Raw genomic sequence first — 26,702 nt, 5'->3', positions numbered from 1 at the left:
TACCACTCATTAATTGTAGGCGCTACATGACATGAATGTGCTAGGGGATGGCAAATATAATATTTTGAATGCTTTTCTTTCCCAGAATTACCCCAGAGAGAGAGAAAAATGATCTCAGTGGTGGTTACTGAAAACATATGCCAGCTTGATTTCCCTAGCAATGCTATTCACAATGAAGGGTAAAGCATTTGTGCCTCAGCTCAAAGAAAGGCTGCTCAATTTCCACCAAATACATTTCCACCTGACCTAGGTAATAATTAAGCAAGCAACATGGGGAGGTCCATAATTGCAATTGCTTATTATGTGAGCTCAAGTGGTAAGATTTGTTTCTGCAGTGGAGCTCCTCTAAGCAGGGCTGTAGATTAGAGCCTACAGCTGCTCCTGTGGAAGGCCACTCAAGGCATGTGATGTGTTGGTTGAGACATCAATGGAAAGCAGTTCTATACACCAGGGTCTGTGTCTCACACCAGCTGAAAGAACTCGGGATTTTAAGAGTTGAGATCAGACAAGTAGCCATTGCTGCTGCCCCAAGTCTTTGTAGCCAGTGGCTGAGGCTCTGTGGAGACTCAGTCTTTATGAGAAGAGTCTTCAGAGTGAGAGGTAAGAATCAATGGTACCTGGTTCCTCCCCCTCTGATGCTTGATGTATTGGGAATTTTTTCCCAAGTATCTGAGTGAGTCTGCTCAGTGTCAGGACAAAATAAGACAGGGCGAATGGAGGGGTGGGGTGGTGGGAGGAAGGGACTGGTCCAAGCTAAGCAGAGTCCAACAGCAAAACTCAGCCTCAGGAAAGAAGTCTGTCAGGACAGCATTCAAATGCACCTCTTCTAAACGAGCAACCGGGTTAAAGTTATCAGGTAGATTCAACTGAAAGGAGAGAAATTCAGGAAGGAGCCTGAGTTAGGCATGAACATAGAGCTATGGGGGTGCAGATTCACATGGTTGAAGACTAGTCAAGATTCAGGGGGAGGATATAGCTCAACTGGTAAAGCACATGCTTAGCATGTAGGAGGTTCTGGGTTCAATCCCCAGTACTTTCTCTAAAAATAAACAAATCTAATTACCCCTTCAAAATTAAAAAAATTAAATAATACAATAATAATAAGTAAATATTAAAGAAAAGATTCTTGCCAGACAAGAAGATTTTCATCTGGGTGCTGGTGGAGTTAGGAGAGTGCAGTGGACAATGAGGAACATCCAGAATGAAGAGATCCTAACAGTGGGGACAGGAATAAAATCTGAAGAGGTGAGAAGTGGAAGTTTTAGACAAGTATTGCTATGTATTATGATTTGGACCTCAAAGATACCAGGGTAGATTCGATTTTTTAAAAAAATAGCTTTGGTCATTAAATTTAATTTCTTTGACTATGACAGTCCTAAGACAGAGCCATATGGATTCCAAGGATGTATTAGGGTTATATTTGCCTCTTTGCGGAAGAATTAGTTGGGATAGATCCTAATATTGACCTCTGTTTTAGCAATAAGCAAAATCAGACTTCTTACTGAGTGAGATATATGGGCATAGTTCTTGGGTGTCCCGGGTTCTTCTTCTGTTTCACCCCTTTTCTACTTGTACTGCTCCTGGCTTTAGCTTGCAGACCTGTTCTGCCCACCCATAACCTTTTCCCTGCACTTTTTACATCTCAGAGCTCTAATGCTGCTCACAGGTGTCCTGTCTTTTGCTTGGAGCTGTTCCCTGTGCATTGTCAGTCAGCTCTCTTGCGCTGGAGGATATTCTGCGACTTCCCAGACTCTGTCTCAAAAATAACCTGAGGGCTCATCTCCAAGTAAGCATGTTGTCACCAGGGAGTCACAAAATGCCACAACTGGCAGATATATAGATCCTGGTCCAGGAGTTTTCATATTGTAGGCTAGGGAGCCCTGGGAGTCCCTCATGGAAGTGTCTTGAGGACTTTGCAGAACAGAGCTATACACCAGAAATGGATGCAACATTGTAAACTGACTATACTTCAATTTTTAAAAAGTAGGAAAGAAAAAAAAAAGAACAGAGCTGGAGGAACTGAGAATGAGACTGAGTGGGATATCTTTTCCAGTCTCAACCACTACAGCCTTGCTTTTTCTGTTTCATATATTGTGCTTCTATGCAAGATTTTGTTCCATTACTAACAAAGCAGGATTGACAAACACTAATCTGGTTGTACCTTCTGCACGTATAGAAGACAAGGTTAGAATGTAAGTAAATGAATGACTTTATGAAACAGACTCAGCTCATCAGTGGCCAGTTGGGGTGGAAACTCTAGCTTTAGTCTTCCATTATACCAGTGGCTATCACCTGGGTGATCACAGAAACACCTGAAGTCTCTTCTGGAAAGACTGAGTCACTAGAAATGCGGTGTATGGCCTGGGGATATGTAACCATAAGTCTCTCAGGAGAATCTGGCAGGTTTGGAAATTACTGCATCATGCCTGCTGTCCTTCAAGCTTCCTATTCCAGCAGGTGTGAAGCACTGTAAAGGGGATACCTCCCCACTTTGGGAAGAAGGAAGGAAGGAGGGGAAATCAGAGATCAGCCAAATTCCCTGAGCTCCCAGGACTATAAACTTTCTCACATATGCATGTACTGCACTGGCTTTGGTTTATGCATTAGAAATCTAGTCTTATTATCATGTTATGGAAAAATTAATATCATTATTTGTTAGGCAAATTAATCCTTAGTTTATCAGGCATGTACAGTGTAGACCATAAGAGATCACAGGAAAAGAGTTACCTCCCACCTAAAGGAGAGAGACAGACAAATTAATGGACACATATATCACTGGGATGAGGGTTTGAATAGAAAGAAATGGGAGCCTCCCCTCCCCAAACAGGAGAACCTCTCCAACTGGAGGGAGGTGAGGGAGTCCTGATGGTGAAGTCAGCCAGCCAGATGAAGGAGGGGTCCTTCCAGGAACAGCGTGAGCAAAAACACAGATGCGTGGGAAGAGTTCCAGGTATTCTGAAAGCTGCATGAAACTTAGCATGGAGAGAGATACAGGGAGAAAGGGGCCAGTGCCAAGGTGGGAAGTGCTGAGGGTGGAGGAGTGGAGGATGGTCCAGCCATGGGAGTCCTCGTTGTCTTTCACCCTCCCAGTACTGGGATCCACTGAAGCATCTTAAGCAGAGGAGTTTAATGACCATATCTGACTGGCATAGAGCATTGACTCACTCACTCATTCATTTATTTCTGACTGAGCAATTGCTCTGTGCCAGGACCTATAACGTATAAAGCATGGCCCCTACCCAGAGTGCAGGGTGAATAAGGCTGTGGCCGTACACTAGGTGGTGGAGTGCCCAGTGCCTGCCTGCTTCGACACCCAGTCTCCCCCACTGCACGAGCCCTCCAGGCAGCTCACATGAGGGGGGTTGCATAGGAACATGGATTGCTGAGGGGCAGCCTGTCTCCAGGATTTGAGAGTCACAGCAGGGCCACTCCATGGCTCATGGCTATGGAGCTCCATTGTTGCCGCCAAGTGACTAGCATTATTACCAGCTTAAATTTTTTGTTTTAAAAGAAACATTCTGTGATAGAATTAATTTATCATCCTGTGTGATGTCCTGAATTGCATCCTCCTACCCCCAGCCCGGTCAAAACTCATATGTTGAAGCCCTAACTCCCCAGTGACTGTATTTGGAGATTGAGCCTTTAAGGAAGTAATTAAGGTTAAATAAATTCATGAGGACGAGGACTGAATCCTATAGAACCAGTGTCCTTCTAAGAAGATGAAGAGGAAGCAAAGATGGCATGCTCTCTCTCTCTGCACACACCGAGGAAAAGCCACTTGGGCACACAGAGAGGACATGATCATCTGTAGGCTGAGGAGCGAGGCATCACAGAACCACAACCTGCTGGGTGTCCTGAGCCTGGGTGCCCAGCCTCCAGACCTTGGAGAAAATAGATGTCTGTTGTTTAAGCCCCTGCTCTGTTGTGCTTGTTACGGCAGACCAACAGACTAATACACCTGTCGGGTGTCACTGAAATGTCTTACTCATGAAAAGAATATTTTAGGAAGCAGGAGTTGAAGGAAGAAACTTCCTAACGTGGGGAAGCCCCAGACACCACCCTCTGAAATGGCTTACACCCAGAATAGAAAGCTCAGTTTCATCTGAGGTTGGATGAATCCTGTTACAGCTTCACCATTCCAGATTCATCCAAGAGACCCAGGCTCTGGTCTCAGCACCACCACCACCACCACCATCAAGCTGTGCAGACTCCTCTCAATGTTCCAGAGTCTTTATTTGTAAGATGAGGTTGGTGGGCAGGGGTGGGGTGGTAGGGCGATGCTGAATTCTTGTTGGGTCCCTGAGACTACCAAGACACAATGGGCTTACGATTCTTTTCCATCTAGCCTCCTAGAGAGATAGTTCAACATTGACAAGATCTGTTGAGACGTTCGCCAGAGAAACACACAAATGGCTTAGCTATCTAAAAGTGGCCCACTTGCAATAAACCTGATTGGAGAGAGAAATGGGCAATTAATTTCAGGCAAACAATAAAAATGCATGAAAATTAAAGATGTAGAGAAACTAATAATGACAGCGAGGGGGCTGGCTCTGCCTTTATTAGCGTCTTTTGTGCTCTTTTATGAAACGTCTATTATTGGCGAACTGGCTGATTGTTCTCTCATAATTACTTCATATGGAATAATTAAATAAAATGCAGACAATAATCTTTTATAGACAATTACAAAGAGAAACATTTTTGCAGGAGGGAAGGACGGGAGGGATGTTGGGCAAGACGGCTGGAATGATTGCTCATTCCTGGGTTTCAATGAGGGTTCCTTCCCTCCTCCTGAGTCTCTGCTAAGACCTGCAAAGGGACAGTAGGTCTCCGTCTTGGGTGTTGAGGGCTTACATCACCCCTTCTTTGACAAGAGGGGGTTATGGCTCACTCATAGGTAAGGAAGTGTGGACAGATTTTACAAAGCAAGACTTGATCCAAATACTCACCCACAAAGCCTTATTCTCTGTGTCTGGCTATGTGGGGATGGCAAGGCAGTTACAGTGAGAAGCTTTGAAGGCACGCAGGTACAGTTGCAATTCCCTGTCCTCGAAACTATAACCTGGAGATCATCACTGACACTTTCCTCTTCTTTACCCATCACCTCTAATCCATCACTGGTGGTCTGAGGGAGTCTGTCTCCAAAATACCCCCTAAATCTTCTACTGTTAACTCTACTGCCACCACCTTAGGCCATAATTTCTTTCTTGGGCCACTGGAACAACCTTCATATAAATATTTCTGCTAAAAATCTTGCCCATATAATCATTCCTCCATTAAGTAACCAGTGGGATGTTTGAAAAATATAAGATAGATTAGGTCACTCCTGTATTGAAAACTCTGCAGGGGCTTCCTGTTGCCCTTACAAGGATATGTACCAAATCCTTCTGCTGAAATGCCCAGCCCTGGCTCCTGCGGGCTCAGCTGGCTGCCCTGCCCTCCCTTTCCCCTCCTTCCCCTACTCAGCTGCCAGCCTGACATTTCCTGCATGGTATGGTGACTTTCCTAAGCTTTGGGCCATTGTACACACCCTACTTCAACATTATTTCCTGGGTAATTCTGATACATCATTCACATTCATTAGCGAGGACAAGGATTTTCACCTGTTTTGGTCACCAAGCATAGTGCTTACCCCCGTGAAGCCATGCGTTATTTTATTGTTTGAGTTGGAGGGGGGTGTGGAGGGAAAGAGCATAATAAAGCAAATATATAAAATACCTATAGTCTACGTGATGATAAGTGATAGGAAAAATTTAAAGCAAAGGAAAAGAATGAACTGCGGCTAGGGATGGTCTTTGGGGTTGCAATTTTAAATGGGTAGCTGGAGAAGGCCCCCTAAAGATGATATTTCAGAAGAGAACTGAGGAGGTGGGGAGTGATCTCCACCAACTGAAATGTCTTCAGGGCAGCAATACCCTAGTAGGTCTGAGCACACTCAGCATCCAGATCCTAGCTTCTAAAGACCATTCTCCACTAGGAAGAACTAGGCATTCCTGGAGAAGTGGGTCACTCCAGGGCTGGGGCTGGGAAAGTACAATTCAAATGAATTGCTCAAAGAATAATGACACAGCTAGGTGAAAAGGACACAGGAAGCATCTTGAAGGGGCTTCTGCTGGCCGATCTAGGACAAAGCTGAGCATCAGGATAAATAATGAGGAAGGATCCTGACGCACTGAATGAAATAGAAATCCATGAGTTAACACTGACATGAATAAACAAATGAATAAAAACGTAGGGAGAGAATAAAGCCCTTACAGGAGAAAGCCAACTAGTAAGTGCAGAAGGGGTGATGGAGTTAGGAAAACGCCTTTTGGGGATCATCATAGTAATGATTCACTCAGGCAAGAAACATCAATGGATACTGAAACTAGTGGGTGGACGTAAGACAATGAACAAGAGCTTTGCATTGACTTAAAGTATCTTCACACAAAATACTTACTAAGTACAAAAGGGGAAAAGTAACTTCATAGTGGAGAAGACTGACAGGTGCCATCTTAATCAAGTGATCATAATATTAACAAGAATGGGACAAACTGAAATTGCACACCACCTGAGAGAATGCCAACCAGAGGAATGAAACATTAATTCTGGGATTTCCCTGCCGCTGGATCTAGTCATGAGGATGGATCAAACCAACACCAGCTAAGGGACATTCTATCAAATCTTTACAAAGTTCAAGAGCATGAGACTCAAGGAAAGACCGAGAATCGTTCCAGACTGAAGGAAACGAGAGACACGTATCCCGGGTGGGTGCCTTTTACTGTATAGGACATCACTGGAGATTTTGGTGTAACTTGATGGTGGGGGGAGGTCTTTGGGTGAAAAGCATTATTTTAAATCTATGCTTGCAGCTTTTTGTAAGTTTGAACTTGTTTCAAATAATATTACACTTAAAAAAGTTACCCCAAACTTTCATACTTCAACTCTTGCTGGTGACAAGCTCCTTGCAACACAAAGTGCAAATGACTGTGATGCGGCCATGAACAGTGACAAGACAGTCAGTTGCCTCAGGTCTATGGGACTGTTGGGGGCACAGCCAACTCTGATGAGGATGAGGAGGAAGAGAAGAGGGAAGATGGTACTGATGAGGTGAGTTTGTCACTTGGCTCTTGCCATCAACTTTCATTTGCAAATTTCTCTGCAGGAATAGCGGCATAATCAGAACACTTTTAACTTCAAACATAATCTCACCAGTTGCCTTCCTGTGTAGTTGGGAGTGTGTGGGTGGCAGCAAATAGAAGAAAGAGCTGAAAAAATAAGAAAAAAATAGATGCAAATGGGAAAAAAAGTCCCATCATAATATGCATTCTTCCTCCTCTCTCTTGCACCCTCATCAGACAGAATAATAAAAGGAAAACTAAAAACAAAAATCAGCCACCACCAGGAAACCTCCCAAGCTCCTCTGTGCCAAAAAGCATCAGAAGCCAAGGAAGTGGCATTTCACCCACACGGCCTTCTTGACGACGGACCCCAGCTGGGTCTCCCACGTCTAGGATATTTATGAGGCTCTGGGAAGGCATTCAGAACTAGAGAGGAACTCCAAACCCTGCCTTGCAGAGAAGTGTGGTGCCTTCAAGGCCTGTGTGTTCTGGAGTGCATACTTGTCTCCAGGGAACCTCAGCCCCAGTCCAGGGACCCCCTGGTCCAGGGACGCCCCAGACTCCTAGGAGTTTCTCCTTAGAGTCTGGAACAGCAGTTTGCTTTTCCAACTTTAGCACAGAGGGTAAGAGCAGAAACTCAGAAGCCAGACTGCCTGGGTTCAAATCCTGCCTCCAGCCCTCACTGGCTGTGTGAATATGGGTCCGTTTCTTTACCTCTTTCTGCCTCAGTGTCCTCAACTCCCAATCAAAAGCAGTAAGACCCACTTCTTGAGATTATTGTGAGGATTAAATGAGACGGGACTTAGCATCTAATAAGTGTCATTACACTATTTTTTTGGCTGTCTTAATATATTTTTTATTGTAGCAAAATATATATGACACAAAATTTAACCACTTTTAAATGTACAGCTCAGTGGCATTCAGTACACTTATATTGTGGTACCATCTGCCATTTTCGGAACTTTTTCATCATTCCCAACTGAAACTCTGTACCTCTTTGACCGTAACTCTAGGAGACCACCATCCTACTTTTTGTCTCTATGAATATGCATAATCTCAGTACCTCATCTAAGTAGAATTATGCCATGTTCGGTCCTTTTGTGGCTGGCTTGTTTCACAGAGCATGATGTCCTCAAGCTTCGCTCATGTTGTTGGGTGTGTTAGAACTTCGTTCTTTTTTTAAGGCTGACATTCTATTGTATGCTTATCCACTCATCTGTTGGTGAACATGTGGGTTGGTTTTTACCTTTTGGCTATTGTGAATAACGCTGCTATGAACACTGGCATCCAGATATCTGTTTGAGTTCCTGCCTTGGATTATTTTGGATACACTATTGTTTAAAACTAAATGTCTGTCCATCCACTCCCTGCTGGTTCATAGTAAGAATTGCGTTCTGATGCTCAAGGTGGCTCAGAGGTGCTACGACCATCTCATTTAAAACCCCCAGAAACCTTGGCCTTCATCATCTGATTTTGTTCAGAAATTAACATCCAGCCTCATTCTCAGCCACACACTCAACGCAGAGAAGCAGGATGGAGAGAGAATGATGTGGAGGACGAGGGCTCTGGACTCAGAAAGAATTCCTTTAGAATCCTGGTCTGTTCTCGTAAATTTATATGGGCCTTGCCCTCCCTGTTCATTTAATCTCTATGAACCTCAGTTTTCCAATACACAAAACAAATTCTATGCATAGAATACTTTCTTCTTTTTTTAATATATATTTTTGTTGAAGTATAGTCAGTTTACAATGTGTCAATTTCTGGTGTACAGCACAATGCTTCAGTTATATAGGAACATACATATATTCATTTTCATATTCTTTTTCACCATAAGTTACTACAAGATATTGAATATAGTTCCCTGTGCTATACTGTATAACTTGTTTTTACTTTTTTATATAAAAATTAACTCAGATTATACATGTAAGCTCCTGGCATTTTATGCAGGCCCTCCGTAAATGTTATTTCCTAAAACCCCTGCTGGTATTAATGTCAAAAGTCAGAGAAACTGGCAGTGAGGTGACTTATTTGTGTCATTGTCATAATAATCATCATTACTGCTAATTCTTGAGGACCTACCAAGAACCAGGCACGGGATTAAGGTTTTTATCGTGGAGATTAATATCTCTGAAGAGATGAGTCCCATTGTTATCTGTAACTGACAGATGGGGAAACTGCGACTTAGAGGAATTCATTCATCTGCTCAAAGTTCCACAGCTAGCAAGTGATTGAGCCAGGATTCAAATTAAGCAGGTCAGCTCCAGAGCTGTGAACCTTCACGCTCCACTGCCCTTACAAATAACTAGCTAAATGGGTAAATAAAGATGAAAATAAAATGTAAAATAATAGAAAGTAAAAGAAAACAGAAAGAATTCTGACAATTTGTGAGTGTGTGTGAGTAAGCAGGAAGAGGACCATTGATGACAATAGAGTTGAATGGATATGTAGCTGAGTAAATAATTGATCTCAAGGATATTGGTTAACAGACCAAAGTAAAGACAGAAAAAAGTCTCTAGTGGAGTTCCAATGACAAGATTAACAGTTTTATTTATCAATGGCTTGTATGAAGTCACAAAAGGAAGGATCAGAAAATCACATGGGTCTGGGAAGGCCAACTACGGGAAGACAAAAAGTTCTCTGTAGATGAAATAAATGCAGAAAAAAGAATAATTTTTATAAAGATAAATTTAAAGATCTGAACTAAGGTTAAAAAAATGTACAATTGGAATGTAGATGAACTGAGCTGACAGAAGTTAAATTAGAAAGGGAATGAGAATGATTTATTTGGGCAGAAATGTTTCATGTTCCAATTGTGAGATGTTCTTGCCAAACATCTAATGTTCCCTTAAGTCTGCAATTAGGGGAGCAGTGTCCAGACAGGGATGGGGACCATTGCATTGGTTTGATCACAGCTAAAACAGTGTTCAGTGCTGGGAGTATTACCTGTAGAAGGGCCTGAACAAACAAGCATTTATGAGAAAGAGGGTGATTAGAATGGCTATGGTGAGAGGAGATCTGGGAACTCCATAACACACGACCTGTTGGTTGGGGGACCCAGCCCAGCCTGGGGAGAAGGCTTATACACAAACCATTTGTCTCCAAATATTTGGGAGGCTAACATAGGGGGAAAAAAGGAGTCATTTCTTTCTCGCTAATCCATAAAGTAAGACCAGAACAAATAAATGGAAGCTGTAGGGTCAGATTGCAGTTTCATACGAATATTTCCTGAAAAATGATGGCTGGTCAACAAGAGAGTGAGCTCCCTGCCAATGCTGAACTGCTCATCTTTTCATTCAGGCAGAAGCTGATGGACCAGCTATTAGACATGTTGTAGGAGACATTGCTCTGTCAGGCAGTGGTCTAGATTTAATGACTATGGCTACGTGTCCTTTCCCACTCCAGATCCGATCAGTCTAAGCCCTCAGCCTCTGAATTTCTCCTTGGGGGCCCTGCAGGGGGAGGAGGATAAAGGGCGGTGGCAGTCCTGGCTTACAGAGGGGTGGGTCTCTGAGTGTGCAGGTTCAAGTTTATCACTTTCCTAAGCTAGCTTTGTTTATTTTTAATAGATTTTAAAAATTTTATTACTTTTTTTGTTTGTGGGGTTTTGTTGTTGTTGTTGTTTGGGGGGAGATAATTAGGTTTATTTATTTATTTTTAATGGAGGTACTGGGGATTGAACCCAGGACTTCATGAATAATAACCACACACTCTACCACCAAGCTATACTCTCCCCTCCTTGCTTTGCAATTTGAGATAGCTACTTGCTCTTTCCAAGCCTCAATTCTTTCATTTGTAAAAGAAGGAGCTGGATTAGGCCATCTTTCTCCCCTCCTCTCTTTTTTATTCATATAACATGAAATCTACCTTTTAACAAAGTTTTAAGTGTATATGACAGTATTGTTAACAGTATGCTCATTTGAACAACAGCTCTCCAGAACTTTTCATCTTGCATGACCAAAACTCTATGCGCACTGAACAGCAGCTCCTGGCTTGCCTCTCCTCCCAGCCCTGGCAACCACCAGTCTACTTTTCACTTCTAAGAGTTTGACCGCTTTAAATACCTTCTATAAGTGAAATCATATAGTTTTTGTCCTTCTGTGACTGGCTTATTTCACTTAGCATAATGTCCTCAAGGTTCATCCATGTTGTAGCATGTGCCAGAATTTCTTTTTTAAGGCTGAGTAATATTCCATTGCACACATATACCACATTTCCTGTATTTGATCATCTGTTGATGGGTGCTGAGGTTGTTGCCATTCCTTGCCTATTGTGGGTGATGCTGCAATGAACATGGGAGTGCAAATACCTCTTTGAGATCATGATTCTAATTCTTTTGAATAAATATTGAAGCAGGATTGCTGGATTGTAGAGTAGCTTTGCTTTGATTTTTTTGAGGAAACTTCATACTGCTTTCCACACCAATGTCACCATTTTGTTTTCCCACCAACAGTTCACGAGGGTTCCAGTTTCAGCAAAGGAAACAATTAACAGAGTGAAAAGGCAATCTATGAAATGGGAGGAAATATTTGCAAACTATATATCTGATAAGGAATTAATATCCTAAATACATAAGGAATTTCTACAAAATAACACAAGCACAAAATACCAAATAACCCAGTTAAAAAGTGGACAAAGGACTTGAAGAGACATTTCTCCAAAATGGATAGAGAAGGCCACCAGGTATATGAAAAGATGCTCAACACCACTAACTCTTAAGAAAATGCAAATTAAAGCCACAATGAGCTATCACTTCACACCTCTTAGGATGGCCATATCAAAAAAGTAGGTAAAGTCTTAAAAGTAATTTCTACTTTAACAGTCTGTGACTTTAAATTTAAAATAACCCCAAAGCATTGTGAGTCGTAAAGGATGCTAAAATTCTCATATGTATTTTATCTGTTGTGAAGCCTGAGAACTTGACGCAGTGTCTCTTTACTTTTGAGTTACCCTCAATTTTAAGGGACATGATTTTTCTGACTTCCAGCACTCTACCAGATTAGATGAGATCAATTAAGAGGAACAGAGATGTCCAAAGTAGCAAACAGATGACTCTGCAAAGTGACTCCACAACAGGACAATGAGAGGAAGTAGACACAAGGACCTTCAATTCCCAGCTGACTGACCCCATGTGATACTTTGTCCAGCAAAAAGCATCATTGCACTGCAACATAGCACATTATTTAATGTCTGTGTTTCTGCTTTCTTGAAGAAGGCAAATGCTAAAACCCCGAGTTGCTCTAAGTTGGCAAACTTGAATGAATTAAGACCATCTGTGAGACAGGATGAGGAGGGGCTGAGAAGCCATTTAGATCTGAGTCTGGATCCCAACCCCACCATTTACTAACGGTGAGACTTGGGTCTCTGTTTTCCCTTCTGTGGAACAAGGATGGTAATACCACAAAGAGCTTCGAGGAGGATTCAGTAGGATCATAATGCTTGTAAGATGTGTGACCTTTGGTCAGAACCCAGTAAATGTTGGCTGCTGCCCTGATAAGGAGTCCTGGCAGAAAAATGGTGTGTTGTGCCTCTACCAGCAAAGCTGGCCAGAGCCACACAAGAGGGGTGGGGAAGAGAGTGATCTAGGTGCTTCCTCAGACAATGTGGAGGAGGCCAAGTCCAAGTGGGCTGCCAGCATCCACACCAATGCTTGTGTTACTCTCAAAAGCACCCATCTCTATTCTACCCTCTTGGTTAGCAAACTTTTAAAAGCTTCCAAGATTGCAGGGACAATCTATTGTCACAACCTTTTCTGTAGAGAAGACAGATCTGGCACATGCTTGCCTATTAAATCAACTCATGTTCTCCCTCTCCCAAGAGGGAGTATATTTTATCAATCCGTGCTGCAGAGGACAAGGCTTCAATCAAGGGAGTGGGTCTACCACCAGCAAAATTTCAGGCCTGGGTTGGCAGAAGAGGGCAAAGCATGTTTAATAAGAGTTTGGGTCTCCCTGGACAATTTTAGGTTATTTTAAATGTAGGTCAAGGTCATATGCGCACAACAGAGCCCTGAAAAAGTGTCAACATATATAACTGTTGGTAAACAATATGACCACATGGGTATAAGAGGAAATGTTGAGAGAGGAGAGACTTTCCAGTCCAGCATTTTTCTTACAAAGAAAATAAATTGATTCATAGTTTTAGAAAGCCAATGTGCTCTTTAAAAAAGCTAGTTTAATCCCAACAATTTAAATAAAGATTAGATTAATTATCTATGTATCTTTATTTCAAAGTGAGATGGAAAAACCATATACAAACATACTTGCATATAAATGTGTGTATACGTGTTCAAAGGTTCAGATGTAAAGTGTTTAATCACCCAAAATGATACCCTATTTCAATGCTTAGATAAGTGAATTCTTTATGGAAGCATGGTATATGCCAGTTAAAGCAAATGCTCTATAGGCCAACCATTTTGGTGGAAAATCTTTTTAAAATATGCTATTCTACTCTGACTCATCTTACACAGAGCTATTAATGTATCCTGACATTTTGTGGTGAACAGCACATCAGCATTAGGAGCATCGACTACCTTGTAACGTAGAGCAAAGAGGCTGTGGCTGGTCCAAGTACTACTTGGACCAGCTGAATGTGTTTCTTCTATTCTCTTCCTTCTGAACATTTAGCAACAAGAATTCATACAGATAAACAAAATTAAGCCCTTAGACTAGAAGTATAAGTGGAAAGCATGGGAGTGTTGAGTAGGGGTGGGGTTGCTGGTGAGAGTGTGTCCTGAGAGTCACGCTGGGGCCAGACGGCTTTTGGTGGCTTGGCGCTCAGCCACTCGGCACGCCCCAAGGAGGTGATGCAGCACAGTGGTTAGATTCCGGGGTTTGGGTCCCGCTTTCACTCTTTCTGTGTGTCCTGGGAGAGCGTATTTAAATACTCTGAATGTTGTCTCATCTGGAAGATGGGCAGGGCAATATTAATTGACTCAGTGTGTTATCGTGAACCTTACATAAGCCAAGTGAAGGGTGCTCAGCTTGGCGCCTGGCCCCAGTAGTCATTTGCCACAGGCAGCAATGTTATCACTTCCTTTAGGCCTTTCCAACCTGACCACCCCAGCTAAAACCACATCCCCTCCACTTGCACTCTTAAGCGCCTTCCCTGACGTTCTGTATAGACCCTATTTTATTTGTGCATCTTTTAGAATGATCTCTCTCAGACCATAAAATGTAAGCTCCATTCGGGTAGGGCTTTTGTCTCTTTGTTCACTCTGAGAACAGCGGCAGGCATTCAGTTAGGTGTTCAGGGAACACCAGCTTAATGATGAAAGACTGAATCTGCTGATGGGCAAGGTCGCATCGCTCATCCTGATTGTCCCATTCATTCTCACAGCTCTGCAAGCACACAGGGCCGTGACAAGACACCACCTGAGACTGCTCACTGCTTGCCTCAGGAAGCCCAGGGAGGGGATGGTGGGTAGGAACAGAGGAAGTGGGACGAACGTCGGGTCTCTCTTTAGCATCACTCAGACTCAGACATGCCAGTGCCTGCCCCAGAGCTGGGTTTTCTCCCACTGTCCATGCCACACTCGTCCAGTCTGCAGCCTGGGGGTGGAGAGAGCATAAAGAACTACTTGTGTTCCATGGCTCCACTCAAGTTTCCTCTCAAATGCCAATGGGGCTTTTGTATGCCTCAAGAGTCTGTTAACTTAGAGCTTGGATATCTGTCAAAATGCAAAGATCTTTTAGCAGGGTCAACATTTTTATTCCTTAGAATAAAATACAAGCAAATATCCTCAAATATAAAGCACCTTTAAATTCTGAAATTCAACGCTTGTTTGAGAAAACTTGTGTAGCAACACCCTAAGAGGTCACAATTTTGCAATGCTCACTATGAATCCAAGGGAGATGGAACTCTAGTTGATGTTGTTTGGGATTCCAAGGTTAACTACAAGAACAATGCTTTTCACATGGCAAAAATGGTCAGTCCTGGAAGATGGGCGTAGTATGATTTGAGGAAGGATGAGACAATTCCTTTGAAAAGTTTAGTTGGTCCACTGGGTTGACCATTACTTTTGGAGAGAGTTATATTCCATGGTTAAAGAAATGCTGTAAATGGAATTGATAGCCTGTATTAATGAGAATGAAAAATGATAAAGCACCGAACCAATATAAAAATTTAGTCAAGAAAACAAGGTACGAGTCTGCCCTAGAGTTCATACACTTCCCATCCCATCGCTCAAGCTCCACACTTCCACAGCCAGCGCATAACTGATCAGAAAGCCGATCCCTATCACCATCAATTAGCTTCAGGATGGTCAGTTTCCTCTCTACACCAGGGCTCACATCTGTGTCAGATATTTCAGAAAGATTTCCATCAAAATGATTTGAAATCAAAAAGGTTTGCCTCTCAAAGGGTTAACCTCATCCATACTGGATGATTGTGTCTATTTATATGCATATATATATATATATGAATATGTTACTTCTGTCTCCCCTTAATTATTTATTCAATATTTAAAAATCTTCATTAGCTGCTTCTAGCCCATTAGCATGCCTCCTTTGAAGGAACCAGCCCACATCTGGATGTGTAAGCATCTCTTGTCTTTGTAGTTCTATCATCCTCAAATACATATTCGTGTGCACCTGTGGCCTTTAAGCCCCCTCGTATTCATGGATCACATGGAGGGGTTTGTGATTTGCATATTTTATCCATGCAAGTGCCAAGATGATGGTCGTCTTTCTAGCTAGCGCCCGGATTGAGAAACATGGGTGGAATTCTGATTTTTTTCACATTCTTTATGGGGAACATGAGGGGCGATGGTGGAGATGAAGGGTTAGAGATTCTATAACTCAATATATAAAAATTATCCCCTCCCAGGTACTCCCAGCCTTGACATTGAAGGGAGCTGGCCAGGGTGGTCCCAGCTACCAGGAAGGAATGGTAGAAGCTCTCAAATAATTCTAACAGCTCTTGCTGTCAAGAGCTAAGGAGTGAACTTGTTCCCCATCTGTGATAAAGTAAGGTCCCATTTCAGGTTCATGATTTCTTTAAGATAGGAACAAATTGAGCTTTGGAAGATCCAGGACTTTTCCCTCCTCTGAGCCTTCCAAAGCTGCACACCGTCTTTAAGAATCAGGTCAAGAATGACCTCCTTCCAGTACAACCTGACCTCAAGAGGCTCCATCTACTTTGCCGTCCCCACAGTGGGCACCATGTGGACCAGCTTCGTGCATTTTCTGCAAGTTGCTATGGGGTTGTCTTCCAGCTACATCGGGTGGAGATACTGCTTCATGTGTGAGTCATTTTCCCAGAGGCAAATAATCCTCAGTTACTGATAGTCAGAATAATTCATACAACGTTGTATGTTTGAAAACACATGGTGTGAATAAGAGGGAAACAAAATTGTATCCTGTATCCAAATACCATCTACCTGAAATTTCTACTTCTGATCATTAAGAGATTTCTGATCTAAGGCATTGGTCTTCGTTGGGAGAAAGAACACAATTGTGAACTAATAAATTCATTCAGTGCTCACTCAAAGATTTCTATGGTGCCCTTACTATAGAAGGCACACTGCTGGGTAGACACGGAGGGGTAATACAGAGGGGATAGTGCCTTATCACTCATTGTCGCCCATGTCTGGCTCTCCTCACCCCACGGGGTGGGGAGGCATGCGGTGGGGTAGCTTGCATTTGCTGCCTCCTTGTTTTGGGGGCAGGAGATGTGATTAGTGTGTTAAGAAGCTGTGGCAAGGGGTCCTCTGTGTTACTTCCAGGCATTTACCTGCTGGCATGAGACCCTCCAGAGCTCTCCTGATGCACGGTGACTGGCAGTGTGAGGTGGCAGCTGCTCTGTTATCCTGGCCCCCAAAAGACTGCCCTAAGCTGAAGGCCTCAGCTGATAGACAAGGGGCACGTGGGAGACAGAAGCTGTTCCTGTTGAAACCGTGGACGTCGGGGGTCATTGACGCTGCAACCCAGCCTCACCCCTTGACAAATACAGGAAGCTTATCCTTGTAAGATGGTAACAAACCGTGGGCATAAATGACCGTAACCCAAGGCAGAAAGTCCTAAGGGAGATACAGCAAAATCCTTATGGAGAGAGATGCCTCCATGGATAGAATATCAGAATGCCAGTGAGAGGTGGCAAGTGGGCTAAGCCTGGCGCAGAGAAACAGAGTGATTCAGACAAGAGCCTTCCAGAAACTGCTCGAGTATGGGCCTGGTGGGACAGAGTTCACATTCACACGATGATCATAGAAAATAACTCAGACTGAATCACTCTACTAACAACAAGCTGCTATTTATTGCTAAGAGGTTTGTGTGCACCATTGCCACCAACCTTCACCATGTCCCTGGAGGTAGGTACTGTCTCCTTCCTAATTCCATGGAAACCGAGGCTTCGAGAGGTCAAGGAAGGAGCTCGAGGTCCTGCGGCCAGCTGGGTCTCACTGCAGAGACTCAAATCCCTGCCCAACTCCAGGGGCCCTGCTCTCAAGCACAGTTCTGTTCTGCTTGTGAAAGCGGACATTGTACGTAGCCGTGGTTGAATGGAGGGCAATCCAGGGTTCTGTGTTAGCGAGACTCAGTTTCCCTGTTACTGAAGCTGTGCCCACTGCTCCTGAGCGGGAAGCAGGCCCCTCCAGGACACACCCCAGGGCGGTGAGCTGTGATGGGAAAAGCCTGGCACAGAGGTAATGCCTGGGCCCATTAGGGGGCGCCGTGTGCCTTCAGACTGCAGGGTTGCAGTGGGCCCTTGCTTTCAGAGACCCTCCTGAGATCTTTGAATCCTAGAAGACACTGTGGGAAACAGCTCCGATTCCAGGTGTCTTGAAAACTGAGTTCCCTGTCACCAACCCTCACTCTACCCTGGTCCTCCCTTTACTTTTATTACCATCTCCCCTCTCATCTACTGGTTTTGGGGTATGAAATTTCCATGAGACATTTGACCCTTCAGTTTGGGTTTTAAAAGCCAGCCAGAAGTAATTTCCAGCTGCGATTTTTGAACCAACTCCAACTAGACAGATGTAACTGCTCTTCTGGGCCTCCTCATTTACCCCAGAATAACTCACCACCATCAACTTCGCCTCCACAGTTTGGCTTACGTCCTTTCCTCTGCTCACTTGAATCATCCTTCTTTGTTAATGCAGCTCTCAACACTGAACCCTACATCACCTCTCATTTCTGGACCAAACAATCTCCTTGCCTTCAAACAGACCCTGAGCTCCCTGAGGGCAGGCGCTCTGCCTTCTGCTTCATCACAGCACGCAATCCCATCCCGGGGACGTGACCAGGGCTCAGGGAAGGCCTTGGCTGCATCGAGAGGATTTATTTCCATTCTTCCTGACGCCGTGGACTGACACATTCTTCTTACTTCTCTGTGCAACCCCTAAAACACTCCAACAACGGAATCACTTCATTTGAACTCCTGTTCCTTTAGAGCCATTTATTTTGAAGGTTTTTAAGGCAGTCCTGGGTCCAGACTACAGCTTCGTAACTTTCCAGCTAAGGTTTCTGGGGCAAGTCACCAGAACAGTCTGCCCCTCAGTTCTCACCTGCAAAATGGGAAGAGAGTGATGGTAACCATGTACCATTATGCGAGGCTAGACCAGATACTTCATGGGTTTTAATCCATCATGCTTCCTCTATTCCACTTTCAAGCCTCACTGGAAACAATATGTTTCTTTCTCATCCACTAAATCCACCTCTCCTTGCCTCTGTGGAGTTCCTTTTTTTTTTTTTTTTGCCATTTAAACCCAGCATCTTAGCACCCTGGGAAGAGGGGCCAGGCTGTGACTCTTAGCAAGGTTGTGACCAAAGGCAAACAGCTCACCGTGGAGCCAGCAGGAGCCCTGCTCCCCCGGTGCAGCCCAGGATTCCTGTGCCCCCGCCAGCCTTATCAGGTTGCAGAGAACTCGGTAGCACTAATCAAACATTTGCTGTGCACCACCTGGAACTGGTGTGTACTTTAAGATAATGTCTGGCTTCAGATTGGATGCTGGTGATTAGAGCAGTAAATTAGCTCCACTTCGGGGCTGCAGGTTTTCTTGGCCCGCTCAGCGCATCGGAGCAGATTTCCGAGCGCAGATGTTTCTCTGCTTCCCTGTTCATCTCCGAGGAGAACAGACACAATATCCTGATGTTCCCCTGCCGTCCAGTTACTCCCATTGTGCTTCTGTGTTTTAGCTCATCGATAACAAAAGGCAGGTGACGTTTCCCTTGGTCGCCTCTGCTCCAGGTGCCGTCATGCTGTGGTTTTCAGCTGGGGGAGACCGCAGTTAGGGCCTCACTCAAGTCCTAAGGGAGCTTTCACCTTTAATTGAGGACGAGTGGCCACCTGGGTTTACAATCACTTGCCCATCTCCTGCCAACACAAACCTATACATACCCTCTCCTGGGTCCTCAGTTTCCTGGTGGTTTTCTACTTGAACTAGAGATTCAAGATGGGTCACCATCGGGGCACAGAGGGCCGGTCTGGGGGGTGGACAGAGTGCCTTGTAGGGGCAGTTGGCTACATACCACCCAGCAGAGGGCAGCAGTGCCTAACAGTCAATACTAAATCCATTCCTGTATTGAGAGACAGGCCAAGGCAGGTTGGGGGTGAGTTTGGGGGCATTCCCGGTGGTCCCATGAAAGTGGGGCGTGTTTCCTTTGTCAAGTTTGTAGGCTGATCCCCACTGAGGATCATAGAACTTCCAAGCACCACGAAGCCCTTTAGAGAGCACAGGTCCGACCCCTTCCCTTTACAGTGAGAGGGTCTGTGCCTGAGCTCCCAGGCTGGTCCTGGGAAGGTTCCATGCTGCCCTTCACTTTGAAGGTGAAATCAGGGGCTGGAGGTGGAGCCAGAGTGTCACCCTCAGCAGACGAGGTGGTCCATGAGGCTCCCTCAAGCTCTGACTCCTCTGCTTGTGCAGGGGGTTAGGGGCCAGCGGTTTAAGAGAAAGTACAAAGGCTTCTGATCTCAGCTCTTTCACTTTCAAACAAATGTAATTTACATCCAATCTCTATTTCTCTGCTTAGCGCCCCCACCATCATGTCTTGTATGTAAGAGAAATTCTTTTTCACCTCTACTCAACTCAGAGACTCTCCTTGGCTCACTAAACTTGTTCATTTTCTGGGGATTTACTCTTAATATTGGTCCTTCTCCTCAAATTCATCCTGCAAACGAATCTCAGATTAACCCCATTCACCCTTCTCACCTCACCTCACTGGCAGAGGCGCCTTGGGGGCTGCAGGGAAGACAGGGGAGGGGAGAAATGGATCCAGACATGGAGGAAATGAAGAAACCCAGGAGCGCAGAAGCCAGGGCAGCCACCCACGGATGTTTTTCAGATTGCTCTTCTGTCACCTCCAGCAGGGGCAGTGATTTAGACAGCGATTATGGAACCACTTGGGGTATGATAAGCCACGTTGAAGGTCTAAGCTGGGTGAAGAACAGCATGAGGTTCTGAACACCTGCAGGCTCATGGAAAGAGCCCGGGGCTGGGTGCAGAGCAGGGAAAGCAAGGGAGGTGGGAGTGTGGCAAATATAAACCTTGCCCCTATCAAAGTTATGTTTAGGGCCATCAGGGGAGATTTAGAAAAGACCCCTGCTCTGGCCGTGTAGTTTTACTGGGCGGCCGATCAGCTTATTTCAACTTGCAGCCTCTGCGATTCAGTGAACTGGATGGAGTTTTGAATGGCTTTTGGCTAAAGGAGCTTCCGTAGGGTCACTGTGTTTTACACCCGGAGCTGAGCTGTTTTAATATATGACGGACCAGTTTCTTCTGTTTTCCACTGGTAGTCTGCACGGAACCTCCCAGGTGCTTCTGGGAGCTGCGTGAGGTTACGGGAAAAGCAATAAACTTGGAATCAGGAGACTTGAGTCTTGGTCCTACTTTTCTCAATAAGCCATTGTGTGATCTCAGGCAAGTTACATTCCCTCTCTAGTTTTAAACTTGTGTTTCTGTCAAATACAGGCACTGGGATACCTCAGGGAAGGCCAGTGTGCAACACAAATGAGGCCAGGCAGTTTGTGCCCAGAACACCTTGTGCTAACAGATCATGGCGCTCCGCCCTCCTGACCTAGACTCAGAATCCTTCTCAACACGGCATTTGGAACAGCCATTCTCAACCAAATAGAGCTCTTTCTTGAGATGAAAACTGTTTGCTGTCACCGGACTAGGCAATTTTAAAGGTGTTTTTGGTTTTTTTTTTTTTTTGCAGTTCTAAATAAATTCTTCCTCTGCCAAATATTACACAAGTCTGTCATGGCCATAGAAAAAAATAGCTATCTAGCAGCTCTTTTCAAAAGAGCTACAAGAAGTATAAAAAGAAACATTTGAAAACTTTGGTGTTATTTAATCACTTTGAAGTATTTGAGAAGTGCCTACCAAGTGCCTAGAACTTTCACAAAGCTCTTTATAAAGAGATTAGACCTAAAATACGAGTCTTTCAGGGACTTAAACTCACCTGACTTAAACTCACTCCAAACTATAAGGGCATGTGGTTCTTTCCAACAATGCAGGGTAGGTAATCATTTAGCCTCCAGGTAGCAAAAGTAAGGTAGAGAGAGTTAAATCCTCTGGAGAATCTGGGAGACATCATATGGTAACTCCATGTACTGCAGGACTAACTCCAGCATAAATGGCTTTTGCATGAATTCTTCCACTATATGTTGAGGCAGAATGAAACCCTATAGTCTTGACACCCAACACACTACTCAATACATCCTGCCATGAACCACCTTTCCCTTAAAGGCACAAGCCCTTTGAAGGTAGTGCCTGTGTCTAATTCTTCTCTATATCCCCAGCGTCGAGCACAAGCATAACTCCCAAATGTTACTTGGACTGAGTTGAAATCACAATTCTGTCTCCAGTCAGTCCCTTACGGAGTTTGTAGTCCGTGTTTTCGGATCCCTTAAAGCTATGCCCAAGACACACTGAGGAAGAACAAGTAAAACGATGACTCAAATGCTGAAGCCCTCAGTTGGCTCAGGTCAGGATCTGAAAGTGAAGGGGCTACCTCAGATCGAGTCCTGTGTCTTTGTGGCTTATGCAGTTGGGGATGACCACAGACAACAGGAAGTCTTTCCTTTCTCGACCCTTAACGTCCTCAACTATAAAGTGAGAGGTGTGGTCAAGAAGATGTCTAGTGTCTTCCAAATCTAACATCCAGCGATGTTTCGATTTGAAGAATGAGATTATTTATTAACACAATATATGCCAAGCGTCACGATCCAACTGCGTTACATGGGAAGATGAACTGAGACCTGCTGGGTCCTGCCCCACCAGAGAGATCAGCTCCAGCTGGGGGAGGAGATAATTCCCTGTCTCACAAGTGCAGAAGTTGGCTGGCTTCCTCTGTGAAGAGACGTTTATCAGAAGAGTTCGAGAGAAGTTTCCTCAGAGGACGTGCGCTGCAAAGCAGACAGTAAGGTCTTTCTTCTGGTGGAGCAATGGCTCAGCAGGGCTCAGGAAAACTCAAGAATGTCTACAGTCATAGATCCAGCTTCCAGAGCTGAGCCAGGCAGCTCCATTTTTACCAGATAAACATGGAATTAATGAAGCAATTGCACAAACGTGACCACCTTTGATCCCTCACCACAATGGTCAGAGTTGCAATTTCTGTTTTCTAGAGGAAGTAACTGAGATTCAAGGAGGGCAAGAAATAGTTAAATTAATTTTAAGAAAGGAAAAAAAGAGCAGCTTCTGACCTCTGACCTCTGACCTGGCACTCACAGCTAGGTCATGTTATTCTCCTGATGGACATGGCAGAATACCAACCTCAGGCAAGGTTATTTGGAGGCCATACAACACAAGGGCATTTTACAATTTTGTCTGAACATAGACAAACACAAGGCCACCATGCCACCCACAAACACCCCTCTCTTGGGTAAACTGAGTAACTTCCATTTTTTGCTCAAGTCTGCTGTGAAACTGAAACTGCTCTAAAAAAATAAAATCTATTAATTAAAAAAAAATCAGAGTTATTTCTACTTCTTTACCAGTTACAGATTTTCCCTTGTTCTCACTGTGCATTAGATTTAGTAAGATCTTCAACATAGACTTTTCCCCAATTTCTGACAGCGTCCACTCTAGAGATAACCTGCATTTCCTTAGACCCTGTCTCAAATCACCCCATCCAAGACCCAAATTCTATAAAAGGTTCTTTCCAACACCCTACTACTGAGCTGACAGTATTTCCTCACGATGGGCTTTCTCCCTTGCTGCAAAGAGTGATAACCCTAACATAGTCAACTACAGGTGTGTTCCTGGGGGTCCTTGGCTGGAGGATTTTTTTTTTTTAATTGAAGTATAGTCAGTTACAATGTGTCAATTTCTGGTGTACAGCACAACGTCCCGGTCATGTATATACATATGTATATGTATTTTCACTCATATTCTTTTTCATTAAAAGTTATTACAAGATATTGAACATAGTTTCCTGTGCTATATAGAAGAAATTTGTTTTTTAACTATTTTTATATATAGTGGTTAACATTTGCAAATCTCAAACTCCCAAATTTATCCCTTCCCACCACCTTTCCCCAGGTAAGATTGCTTACTACGCCTGCAAGTCTATTTCTGTTTTGTAGATGAGTTCGTTCATTCATTCTTTCTTTACTTTAAGATTCCACATATAAGTGATATCATTTGGTATTTTTCTTTCTCTTTCTGGCTTACTTCACTTAGAATGATGATCTCCTGGTTCATCCTTATTGCTGCAAACTGCATTATTTTATTATTTTTTATCACTGAGTAGTATTCCATTGTACAAATATACCACAACTTCTTTATCCAGTCATCTTTCAATGCACATTTAGGCTGCCTCCTTGTGGAAATTAGGTTGACAACTTCCATGAGGGTAAATGGGCTCCATGGTCACACAGTAAGGGCTGGTCTTGTTCTCCCCTGGACACTATGTTACTGAACAAGGTGAACCCCCGCCACCACCATGGGACTATATCACCACTTACAGAGCATACTGGTAGCCACTAAGAGATAGCTGTAAAGCCCTGCGGATTAGCTGGAGAATGAATCACCTTAACGACTACTATTTGAGTCTCTATTTCAACTTTTCAGATTCCTTTCAAGTCTACCTTATTTAAGCCTTATAGTACTCTGCTGAGGAAGGTGGGGTGGGCATTACTGTGCCATTTGGCAGGTGAGATGGAAAGTGATTTACATACGGTCTCCTAGCCAGTTAGTGAACTCCTTCCCTTACCTACTGTAGTCCTCCTGCAAGTCCACGTGCTAAATGGAGTACCTGCTTAACATTCTTTTCAGCCATGGTCAAGGCCTGTGATAACTGCAAAATTAGAAGACGAGAGACCTGGTGGGGTGAATCTTATCTAAAATGGGCATGAAGTTTTGACAGAATTGTACACTTAGTGTAATAAATAATGATGAAGCTTTGATAAAATTTGGTGTGCTCTTAGGTGTCATTCAGAAATGGGTGGGGTTATAGAAGGTAACAGTTTGGATAGAACATAAATAAAGTTTTTAGTTCATGCCTGGGAATCACATTTTAGGGGATAAGTGGGTAGCACATTTGTAGTACATTCAGAGGAGGGTAATTATGAAGAATGGCTTTGCAATCAGGTCAGAGGAAGAATGGTTGAGGAAATGGGGTCAGGGAGTGGAGAAGAGTTACATGGCGGAGGCATGTCAGCTGCTTTCAGCCAAGGGAGAGGCCATCACATGGAAGAGGAAATAGATTTTCACTCTGGTACTGTGGAGGCAGACTTAGGACCAGTGGGTGGAATTTATAAGAAGCCAGCATTTGGCTCAGTATAGGAAGTGTCTTCTTAACCTAGAAAGCTGTCCAACGATGTAGATGTCAGCAAGCTTATTATTCTTGAGGGAATTTAAGTGGAACCTGGAGCACATTTGCCAAGGACACGTGAGAGCAGACCCTGTACCAGGTGGAAGCTTGTGTTCCATGATACCTGTGCTTGTTCCACCTCTAAAGCACTAGTCTGGGTTATTCTAAGCACTGGACAGGAACAAGGGTCAGGTGGAGAATTCAAGGATTAACATGATACAGTCACTTTTCTATCTTGTTTTTATTTGATCATTTGCTACCTTGGATGTTAATTTGACTAGCTCTTTGCTCAAGTATCATCTCCCCATCAGATTCATTTGATAAAAATGTATTGCACACTGACGCTTCCCAGGCTTTGTGGATACCTTGGTAGAAAACAGACATGGACCCTCTTCTCATAGACTTCCATCAAGATTTTAGATGTGAAAGACCTTAGAACTGCATCACGCTCTAATTTTTTACCTCCCAAAGAGCATCAATAAAATGTTGGCTCATAAATATGACTTCCTGTGCAAGAATAAGAATTCAGAACAACTGATGTCCAACCCCAAATACCTGCCGAACCACCTGCTTCCATCATGTCATCTCAGAGTTTTAAAGGAAAAGCTACTTCTGGAAGTCTTCGAAGTCCCAGTTGTCACTAGATACAGGGGATGGCCGTCCACATTCAATTCTAATGTTAATTGTGCTGTAGCTCACAGATGCTTCTCAAGAAGGAGTCTTCCAGAGATTTTAATTTGGAGATAAGGACTAAAGGGAGCTGTCATCAGACCTCTTTATCAGTAATTCAAGTTCCGTTCAGTTCAGTTCAAGTCACTTTTAATGAGAGACTTTAAGGCAAAGCGCTAAATACTCCAGAGAACTTAGAAACAAACAAGACCTAGCCTCTAGCCTCAGGAGATTAACTGTCCAGTTTGAAGCCCGCAGATAAATAACTGTAAATTCAAAGTAAAATATCTAAGTGACTTTGGGGAGAAACAACGAGATAGAGATTATGCTAGTTTCTGGGTCCAAAAAGGAAATGACAATTTCATAGGAATTTTGAAAGATATATACATTTTTATGCTAATTGTTGGGGGGAGAACATTTCAGGAAGACAGATGAACTTGAGAAAGAGACGGGAATTTGTGGGATGCCTTTGCAAAACAGTCCAGATCTTTGTAATTGGGAGGTTGAGTGGACAGTGGTAAGGATAAAGTCAGAAGATGGGGCCATACAAGACAGAAGCTTGGGTGCCCAGACCAACGGTTCTTTCAAGTTCTGTAGGTCAAGGGGACTCGTGGAACGCTTTCACCCAGAGAAGAACCAGAGCCATAGCACAGAAAAGGTGCTTCTGGTAGTTTTGTATAGACTGATAGTGAGAGCAACAAGGCAGTTGCCTAAAAGGGAGAGAAGAGCCAAACAAAAGAGCAGGCACATGAAATGGAAAGCAGAGGAGGAAGGACTGTGAGATGCTGAGGAGAGAGAATCTATAAAGCTAAAGCTTGGGAATGAATGTAGTTGAGGAAGGAGCAGGGAGAAAGGAGGGATGGAGTGGGGGGAAAGGGCTAGGTGAAGAGCAAATAGGGAGGGCTTGCTTCTAGATACTGGTTTTGTGGTGTTGCTAGGACTCCAGGCTGAGTTTAGTTGGCAGTTGGAAACCAGTGTCCAAAGTTTAGGATGGAACCTTGGGGTTAGTCTCAGGAATCTGCAAGTCATCTGAGTAGAAGAATGTTCTATGAAATGATGGAGGCATCAAAGGATTGAAGGTAGGGGTTCTCAGTGGTTTGGGGGCATATCTGTGTTTATGGAAGAAGAAAAGGCAGTTAAAAAAAAGACGAAGAATGATTTTTGTGATGCAGGAGTCAATGGTGAG

Source organism: Vicugna pacos, chromosome 30 (assembly GCF_048564905.1).
Source record: "Vicugna pacos chromosome 30, VicPac4, whole genome shotgun sequence".
NCBI classification, from domain to species: Eukaryota; Metazoa; Chordata; class Mammalia; order Artiodactyla; family Camelidae; genus Vicugna; species Vicugna pacos.
This window is presented reverse-complemented; position numbering follows the sequence as displayed.